The sequence below is a fragment of the Gavialis gangeticus genome, unplaced genomic scaffold, assembly GCF_001723915.1.
Source record: "Gavialis gangeticus isolate Ggan-Ray unplaced genomic scaffold, GavGan_comp1, whole genome shotgun sequence".
Taxonomy (NCBI): Eukaryota; Metazoa; Chordata; order Crocodylia; family Gavialidae; genus Gavialis; species Gavialis gangeticus.
In genome coordinates, this window is record NW_017729025.1 from 137,663,419 (window position 1) to 137,673,523 (window position 10,105).

General features: G+C 44.0%; 1 protein-coding gene and 1 long non-coding RNA gene across 4 annotated transcripts in view; one reads left to right on the plus strand and one right to left on the minus strand.

Moving 5' to 3' along the window:
• LOC109299106 overlaps positions 1-8,997 on the plus strand; it is a 19,195-nt gene extending 10,198 nt beyond the window's left edge. The window contains exons 2-3 of the long non-coding RNA XR_002097771.1: positions 5,409-5,413; positions 8,890-8,997. This is a non-coding gene — a long non-coding RNA (uncharacterized LOC109299106). The remainder of the gene's footprint in view (positions 1-5,408; positions 5,414-8,889) is intronic.
• The window catches only part of TUB (tubby bipartite transcription factor), a 371,865-nt gene that overhangs the window by 331,095 nt on the left and 30,665 nt on the right, over positions 1-10,105 (minus strand). The window lies entirely within an intron of this gene.

Consider the following 10,105-nt stretch of genomic DNA (forward strand, 5'->3'; position numbering starts at 1 on the left):
CCGTTAAATCTCTTTCCCCTCGACTGCCTTGTGTCCTAACCCAGAGCACTTCAGAGTGCCCCTCCTCTGATTTAATGAAGGGCAACTCATGCTTGACCAACCTGATTGCCTTCTGTGATGAGATGACTGGCTCTGTGGACGCACAGAGAGCAGTGAACATGATACACCTTGACTATGGCAAAGTTTTGTATATGGTCTCCCACAACATTCTCACAAACAGGCTAAGAAAATCTAGGTTGGATGAATGGATCGTAAGGTGGATAGAAAACTGGCTGGATTGAAGGTCTCAAAGCACAGCAGCATACTGAGCTGCACTAATAGGAGTGTTGCCAGCAGATTGTGGGAAGTGATTCTTCCCCTCCATTTGACACTGATGAAGCCACATCTGAAGTACTGTCCAGTTTCGGGGCCCCCAGTACAGAGAGGATGTGGACAAATTGGAGGGAGTCCAGTGGAGGGCAACAAAAACGCTGAGGGGGCTGGTGTACATGACTTACAAGGAGAGGCTGAGGGAATTGGATTTATTTAGTCTGGAGAAGAGAAGACTGAGTGGGGAAATCTAATAACAGCTATCTAATTCAACTACCTGAAGGGTGGTTCAAAAGAAGACGGAGCAGACTCTTTTCAGTGGTAGCAGATGACAGAACAAGAAGCAATGGTCTCAAGTTTCAGCAAGGGAAGTTTAGGTTCGATACTAGGAAAAACTCTCCCATGAGGAGGGTAGTAAAGCACTGGAACTGGTTACCCAGAGAAGTTGTGGAATCTCTAGCCTTGGAGGTTTTGAAGACCTGGCTAGACAAAGCTATGGCTGGGATGATATAGCAGGAGGTTGGACTAGATGACCTCCTAAGGTTCCTTCCAACATTAATTTTCTATGATTCTATTCAATGGCATTGTAGTTTATGTTACTGTTGCCTCTGAAAACTGTTATCTTTGCAAAGAATTAAAGACATAATCCAGAGTCTCATATTAAAAGCTTTTACCTTTGAAAGAGCAAACAATAAGCTGTAGCTAACCTTTCTGACTAAGAGTAAGGAAGTACACAGGGGACTTGGTCCTGACCCCAAGTCCACTGCAGTCATTAAAAAGACTTCCATTGACTTCCATGCACTTTGGATCAAACACAGGATCTGCAAGACAAAAAATCCTCAAACTCAAATGCAGGGAATGGTCCAATAGGAATTAAAAGTCACCATGAATCAGCAGTGCTCAGTGTGCAGAAATACAGCAGAAGAGAAAAAAAATCAGTAAGAAGTTTGGCTAATGAGGAATTATCCACAAAATGCTAGGGGAAAAGCATATCCAATAAATTATATATTATATTACATTATATAATATACACACATATATATGCTCTGATCAAACCACTGCTTCCCTGTGAACTGGGGGTGTCAAATCACGTATGTAATCATGTGCTGGATGTTATCGCTGTGTGTAGCCAAAGTCTGTTTCGAGCCAGTATGTCATGACAAGTTGGTTACCATGGAGCCTTCGTTTTAACATGTAATACTTAAGAATCTAACTCTGGATCTTCTTTCCCCAGATTCCCTCTCAGCATTTAAACCATTCCTCAACAGTTAGTAGAAGAAAAAGGCTGTAACTTTTAAGGCTTTATTTTTTTAGAACAGTATTATACAGAATAGCTTTGTTTCTAGGATGCATTTGGAGATAAGGAGATAAACAACAATATATTCACCAACCAATCAAAAAAGGTTTTTGCTGATGGATGAAGTGCTTCATATGTATATAAAAACTATTCACCCTCTTCTACAGTGAAAGACAGCAGCTATTAAACTGCGAATGGCAACACTGTCACATTGCAGCTTAAGCCAGAAAAGCTATGTTTTATCCCATTGAAACAATCACAGATTGTAGAACATGCTCTGTTTAGAATTCAGCAGGTCAGGACTTAACCCTGCTACCACCCCAAATTGTTGTGAAATGCCTTACTTGAACTTTAACAAATCACAAGTGGTGAGGATTTTGCTATTTTGTAACTTCTCCACATGACATTACTCCTAACACCGTGCTGAAGCATTGGCATACTATTAACCAGTGGAGAAGAGTATGATTCAAGAAAAGCAGAACCTGTTTTTTTCTTAGGGCTAGGTTCCATACCCCAGCACAGAAGAGAAAAGTTTGTGAACCAGCCAGGGATATATAGAAATAAGTCCTTTGAGGTAAGAGGTAGTCATCAGCTGGGTGGTTCCTCTTAATTCTGCAACCTTCTGCAAATTAAGCAGATTAATCTGGCTATGACAAATATGAGTTCTACTGTAGCAGCCAGGCCTCTACCATTTGTGAGTTCTAAGTAGATCATGATTAGAGCATGTATCATGTGCCTGCCATACATACACTTAGTCAAATATTTAGACTAAATAAGAAAACAAGATGGATGAAATGGTGGAAGCTACTACAGGCTAAATAAAATATTAGAGAAGCTATTGCAGTTAAATTGCAGTTGTGTAGCAGTTAAATAGTGGAGAGGTAGCTGGGGAGCCAGATGTCAGGCAGGTTATAATGTGTAATAAATCCAATGTCTATATTTTGTCCATGAGTTTTTGTATCCAGGAGGTTGATGAAGTGCGGTTTATAGGCTTGTCTCTGAGAAGTGTTTTGTAAGTTTCCTTTGAGGATTAGACCTGAGAGATTGGAGAGAGAGAGTGGTTTTCTTGTGAGAAATGTGCCCCCACAGGTAGTTGGGTATTCTTGTCTTTGACAGATTTCCAGTGTGCGTTCATTCTGGTGTGCAGTTGTGGTTTGGTCTCTCCTATGTATTTTCCATCAAGGCATTTGGTGCATTGGATGAGATATATTACATTTCTGGAGGTGCAGCTGTAAGATCCAGGGATGCTGATGGATCTGTTGTGGGGTGTAGTAATTGTGGGGGTGGTGGAGATGTGTTGGCACGTTTTGCATTTCTTGTCATGGCATGGTCTGGATCCATTCAGTGTGTTCTGGGCTTGAGGAAGTTTGCTTCTGGTGATGAGGTTAGCGAGGTTTATGATTTATGACACATTATAACCTGCCTGACATCTGACTCCCCAGGTACCTCTCCAGTATTTAACTACTACACTCATCCCCCTTCTCCCCTCCCCCCAGCCTGTCTCTCACCCACTGACTCCTCAATTTATATCTTCACTGACTGCCTGTCTTGCATGCACACCAGCCCAGCCTCTGGCTTCTTTACTTTTCATTCCATCCAAGAGCACACACCAACTGCAGAGACTTCCTCAGCCTGATGAATGGTTTTTAAACCTGAAAGCTTGCTATTTAAGTTGGTCTGATAAAAGATATCAAATTTGCCCGAAGAACCTTGTCTGTCTGTGAGACTTACACTTTTCCATTGTCATTGCTTCCCCGAAATACATGTTTCATATTTCCTCAATAAATCAAATCCCATCATCCCTTTATTCACATTTGTTTCTCATTGATCTCACTCCAAAAACTTTTCTACACCTTTCTGGTAACAATTTATCCATATCTCAACACAGTGTTGGAGATACTGAAAATCTCTCTTCTGAAATGATGTTCCCATTATGAATCCTACATGTAAGCTCCCAATCCCACACCTAAGCAAGGTAAGCAAAGCCAAGGAGGCCCAGCTGAAAATATGGGCCTCAATTATTCTGTACCATAAGTTAAAGAAAAGGGTTAACAACCAAAGTCAGCATTAGGAAGAAGGTGCATCCACCGCAGAAAAGTCTATTCAGCTTCAATAGCATTCCTTGACAAATCTATCTAGTGTTAATGTAATATTAAGTTAAGGAGTCAAGAATGGCACAACCATTCAAAAGATTTTCAGTAGGGTTTTTGTAGAGCCAGAAAACATATGATAGAGATTTAGTGTACGGCTTGAACAGCTTCTGTTGGCAGAGTTCCTATAGTATCACCAAATTCACTTCAGAGCAAAGTTCCCTTAGTATAACCCTCAGGTGAATTTGTCCTTCCTATGCCCTTGGATGCAGTAGCAGATGGCAATCACTGGCTGTAGAGGTTAAATACTTTTTCCAAGGACTTCAGGCCATCCTATTGTTATGACCTTTATACCAAATACTGTCCGTTAATGTATAGTCACAACCTTACTTAATTGTCCCTTGACATGTTAGAATATAAGCTAAAGATATTTTGAGAAAAAAAAACTTTAAAAACAAAGGAAGACTTAATGTTATGGAGGTTGCTGATAAACACACTCTGACCTTCACTGAGTTTATAGACAATATTTTCTTACATTTATCCCAATAGTAATGAACAATTTGACATAAAATGCATCCCCCCCTTTGGAATTCTGCCTTAGATTTGGTCCCTTAAAAACAATAAAGAAACTTTTTCTCTCTCAAAACACCACAAATAACCTAACAACAACTGCTTCTGTTCACATAAGAAGACACTGTGTAGAAGGGAGCATATGGCTGTAGGTGTATGAATCTTGAAAGAACCTAAAGCCAAAAAGTACTAAAAAAATTCTGTTAAGTTTTCTGAAGAATGCATCCAGAGTCACTTGTTGAATCACTGCAACAAGAAAAGGACTGAATGCCTCTAAAAGTTCACACCCCAGCTCAGAAACTGAAATTTTAGTATATGCAATGGATTAGTTTGTAAGATAGTTTGACACTTTGTGTTCAATTTATTGGAGAAATCTGAAGCAGAGCATGAGCAGGATTGTAGCAAGTGAAAAGTGACTTGCTTCACTATACTGAACTTTAATGGAATAAAATATCTGCCTCAGTGCACAGCTATATGAAAATTTATCTTGCTATCTGGGAACTATTAAAATATTTTTAAGTCATTTTTTTGAGCTAGCATATTTCATTTCACATTTTAAAAAGTTGTGTTCTCCACCAAAGCCCTGTGTTTTTAATAGCTCGCAAGACATTTCTACATATTGACTTATTAAATCAAGCTAGTCTTTTCCATTACTGATTGTTCCTAGTAACTAAGACTTCTAATTATTTACTAAATTCTTGTTTCCTGCAATCTGTACAATCTTCTCTATAAAAAATAATATTTTTTTTAATTCTTTTGGAGAATAGCCAGTTTAAATATGCATGACCCGTGGCAGATACAGGTCAACATAATATTACTGGAACTAAGCATCTGGCCCATGCTACACATGTGCACCATAAACAGGTGTGTGGGGAGGCATGAACAAATACATGAGACCGAATATGCAGCCAGCTTATTACTCAGATAATCGTTCATGCACTCATGTTCTACGCACAGTAGGCTTCTTCTTTTTTTTTTTTTTTGCGATGAACATAGGGTCTGAACCACGAGGGTTATTCTATTGACTTTATTGAGCACTTTGGTTTCCAGCTAGAAAGGGTGGCCTTAATCAAACATTACTTTACCCCAACAATATACTGCATATAAAGCACACGGGTCTGCATTCAACTGCTGTTCTACAGGATGGGTCTGACAGAATAGACCAGTCAGGATTATTTCTGAGAGATCCTGGAGATCAAACTCCATCTAAATCTTGAAGTAATGTCTCCAAGTCAGATGTCAGAATAATCGATATAACGTATGTGGAAATTTGTATTATTCTTGCTTGTACTTAACCTCCTTTTTGACTTAGCAATGTAGTTTTAAATGATAACCATATTGACTACGGCTGTAATCCTGCACCAGTAATGTTACTAGATGTTTTCCCCTCAACTTTAAAGAGTGTAGAATCAAGTCCTAGAACTAAAGGCGCACCGAGACATAGGTCCATATCATATCAGCACTGATAAAAGGAAAATTGAAATAATCGGTAATCGGCTTTTTTTGGCTGTGGCCGATAACGTTGCTGTTACTGATGCTGCATGCGTGTGCAGAGCCGCAGCCTGCACGCGGCCAGCTTGGCAGCTTGCAGAGCAGCCTTTGGCTGTAAGCCTGTTGGGGGAAACAGGGAGGTGGGAGGGAGGCAGTGTGTGGTGGGGGGGAGCAGATTGAGGACCTGCAGTGAGGGAGAGAGTAGGGCTGGGGCTGGAGCAAGCACAGCCCAGCCCAGCCCAGCCAGGGTGGGGTGTGGGATGGAGCCGTGAAAGGTTCTTCCAGGGGGCACAGGGTGAGGGGCATGGATCTCACCGCTACATGCACCCCCACGGGAGCCATGGGGGGCATATGCCCCCTGGATCTGTGCACAGGGCAGGGATGGGCTGCAGCTGCTGCTGCAAGCTGGGGCCAGGGGCAGCACCGGGCTCTTCCCAGCGGTGGGGGGCTGGGCTGGGGCCGCGCTTGGGGTGGGCAGCAGCAGCGCTGGGAGGTGGGACTACAGGGGGGCTACAGCAGATTCTGGGGTGGTTGTAGCCAACCCTGTAGCCCCCCCATCCCAGTGCCAATGCTGCGCATCCCAAGCATAGCCCCAGCCCAGCTCCTCCACTCCGCTGAGAAGAGCCCGGCGCCGGTCTCAGGCCTAGCCTGCAGAGGCAGCCCACCTTCACCCTGCACACAGATCAGGGGGCACATGCCCCCCATGGCTCCTCAAGGATCTCATGCACATAGCAGCAGGATCCACCCTTGCTCCCCGCAACCCCTAGATGGGCCATCCAGTGCTGTCCCATGCCCCAGCCTGCTGTGACTGGAAAGTGCCTGCCCCAGCCCTAGCCACACTCCCTCCATCATCGCAAGGGCCTCAATCTGCCCTGCCATGCCCCTACCTTCCTTCCCTTCCCTCTCCCCAACAGATTTACCAATCAGATGCTGCTCTCCAAGCTGGTGGGCTGCATACTGGCAAGGATTGGTATCAGCTAATATGTCTCGTTAATACTTGGCCATTGATATCAGCCCAAAAAATCTTTATCAGTGCACCCCTATCTAGAACATATAATACACACAGAGTATAGTACAGTAAAAGAGCTCTTTTGTTTTAATTGATTCGTTTCTAAAATAAAATGCCCATTTCCAGCTAGAAAGGGTGGCCTTAATTAAATATTACTTTACCCCAACAATATACTGTTTTTGGACAACAAGCATTATTTCTCAAACTAATAGCAGCCACAATTAGAGGCATTTAAGCAAATTAAATGTTTTATAGAGAAGAAATGAACTCCATTTGTATGACAGTCCTGATGGAAAACAGATACCTGTTTTTAAAGAGGGATTATAGTGCTATTCAGAAATCTGCAGTGAGAATCCAGAAGAATGAAGGGCTAGCTAAGCTTTTACAGAAGGACTAAACAGCAATTGCCTGTCCTTTCCTATATAATGCACCATACTCAGCAAGAAAAAAAATAACTGTCTATTTCACATTAAATGTCACTGGGGCAAACTAGACATTAACCATGCAATGCATAGGCATAAAAAACAGACAACATTAAATATGGCAATAAAAGAGAACTAGGATGAACAGCTAGAACTTTGGCTCTTACAGAACATCTTGCAGGTTGTTCATTTTACAGCAGGGGCTGGCAATTATTTTGGGCAGAGGACCTTTTACTGAGTTTTGGCAAGCTGTTGAGAGCCACATGGATAGCCCAGCCCCTTGATAGGTGCCCTGCCCCCTGACCACCATCTTTTGACTGGAAATCCAGTCCCCTAGCCCCCTGATCTTTGCTACCAGAAGTCCCTTCCCTTGCCCCTGGAAGTACTCCTTTCATCACGGGGTATTGCTATCTTAGAACCAGAAAAATACCAAATTATATTCTAAAAATTGAACATCTACAACATTCATTAACTTGGTTTCAAAAAATATTTTTTGTCCTTGTGTTTGCATAGTGTACATAGAGGTGATTGCACAAAAGCTTAAAATGAAGTCTCACTCTTGTATATTGTGGAGGAGGGGTAGGGGCATGGGGGAGGGTGTGGCTGTGGCTGTGGCTGTGTCTGTGTGTGGGGAGGTTTTGGGGGGGTGGATGTGGGGGGTCAGGGAGCATGCAAGAGAGTATGGGAGCTGTAGGGAGATGTGGCTGGTGTGCATGAGGGGGTGTGGGTGCACGTATGGTGCGGTGTGCATGTGGGACTCTCCCTACATGTGTGTGTGCGTGCTCGTGCACACACACACACACACACACACACACATTCTGTCCCTCCCTCATTGCTCTCTCTCTCTCCCTGCCTCCCTCCTTCAATGCATGGAGGCATGCACACACCCACACACACATACCCTTCCACTCCTGGCCCTGGAGTACTGGCTCATGTGATCCAGCAATGCAGCCAGGAACCGCGTAGTACAGGAGCAACTGGTACGTAGGCAGGGAAGCGCTGGAAGGGGCAGCAGGTGAGGGGAGCAGGTGTGCAGGAGTGCAATGAAAGCTGCATAGGAGCACAGGGCCCATCCCAGTGTCCCAGGGCCAGCACCAGTGGGACCCAGAGTGGGGCGCAGGAGCACGGGGTACTGGCTGGCCGGGGTTCTATGGAGCCATGCCAGCTCCCTTCTCTCCCTGCTGGTGCAACCCAGCCCAGCTCCATAGACCCCTGCTAGCCCACACCCTGTGCTCCTGCCACCCTGGTCTGGGCACTGCCAGTGCTGGCCCTGGGACACTGGTGTGGTCCCATGCTCCTGCCCAGCTGTTGCTGAGCTCTGCACTCCTATTCGCTCCCACTCCCCACATCCCACCGCCGCTGCCACTTTTCCTACTTTTCTGCCTGCCATGGTGATGCGCCGGCACCACAAGGTTCCTACAGGACTCAACACAGCTCACCACAGGACTCAACAGGAGCTGGGCCAGCCGCAAGGACTGGGGCAATTGCCTACTGTCCTCCCCTGCCTCCCTCCTCCCCACCCCATGTTCTTATCTGAATTTCCCTCTTGGCTGCAGTGAGCCAGGAACAGCCCCACAGTCCCAGGCCAGACTGGTTGGGGGGGAGGGGCTGGTGGGATGGGGCTGGGTGAGTCTCACTGCTGGGTCCTACTGCTGGCTTCCCCTGGGTCCTACTGCCCCTGGCTCCTGTCCTGTTTAACAGGCAGCCAGGAGCAGATAAATATTAATTTCCTAATTTGTTTAGGGACCCTGCAGACTGGATAGAATGACCTAGCAGGCCAGATCCAGCCTGCAGGCTGTATTTTGCCCACATCTGTTTTACAGGGATATGTTCCAGCTTGAATCATACTCCACCAAAACGGAGTGTGAGAATGAGTAACTTCTATGGTCAACAGGAATTCAGCCATAGACAAATGCAGAAAGTAAATCTAGTTCAAATTAACAACATTGTTTCTATTTGTGTAGATTCTTCTTGGACTTTATTAATGACAAATGTAAAAAAGCTTTCTAGTAATAACTATGATATTCTTTATTAGGTAAGAAAGGTACAACTTTTTACATTTATGCCTTAAAAACAAGAGTTTGTATTATATGTACTACTTCAATTGTTTATTTAAGAAAAGGGAATTAAGCCACGTAGAAAAGTCACAACAAGGTAAATTAAACATTTCTGCAAAAGGACTGGATAGAAAAAAACCTTCAATACAAATATTTGTGTTACATACATTATCTGTGAGAACCTTTTCTTGAATTAGTAATTTATTGTTTTCCAGCTAAAGCCTTGACATAGGAATTCTCTGAAAATAATGCAGTTTCTGCTCTGAATATCCAAGCTAATATTTACTAAATGTAGTTCCAATTTTTTTCTTTAAAATATAAACAAAATTTGCCTCATGTTGAATATTTTGTCTCCCTGAAATTTTGCTTACTTCTAAAATTCAGTTTATTTGCTACAATAAACACTCAGCAGTTACCATGTCAGCATCAGAGGCCATGTCCAGACAAGCCAGCACGTGCCTGTTGCAGCATCTCAAAACAGTTTGTGACACCACAAGAGGCACTCTGGGAATGAAAAAAAAATGTGCCCTGTGCTGCATATTTGCAGCCTGGACTCTAATTTTGATACTGCAAAATCCCACCATAAAAAACAAACAAACATGCTGGGAAAAAGTGTCACAGGTGCTCCTGAAGCATGCTCTGAGGCAACTGGATCCTGGGGCCTCCAGAGAGACACTCTAGCATGTGGCCAGAGCATCTCTATGGCTACTGTTTGCCCCTGCTGCTCCAGCATGCTGCCTCAGTGTGCTGAAGCAAATAGTAGTGGGGAAAGGCTGCAGTGGTGTCTCAGACCCAGGCTCTGTTCCCAGTAAGTAGGGATGTGGGGGTCAGGGGACTGTGGGGGTCAGGGGGATTGTGTG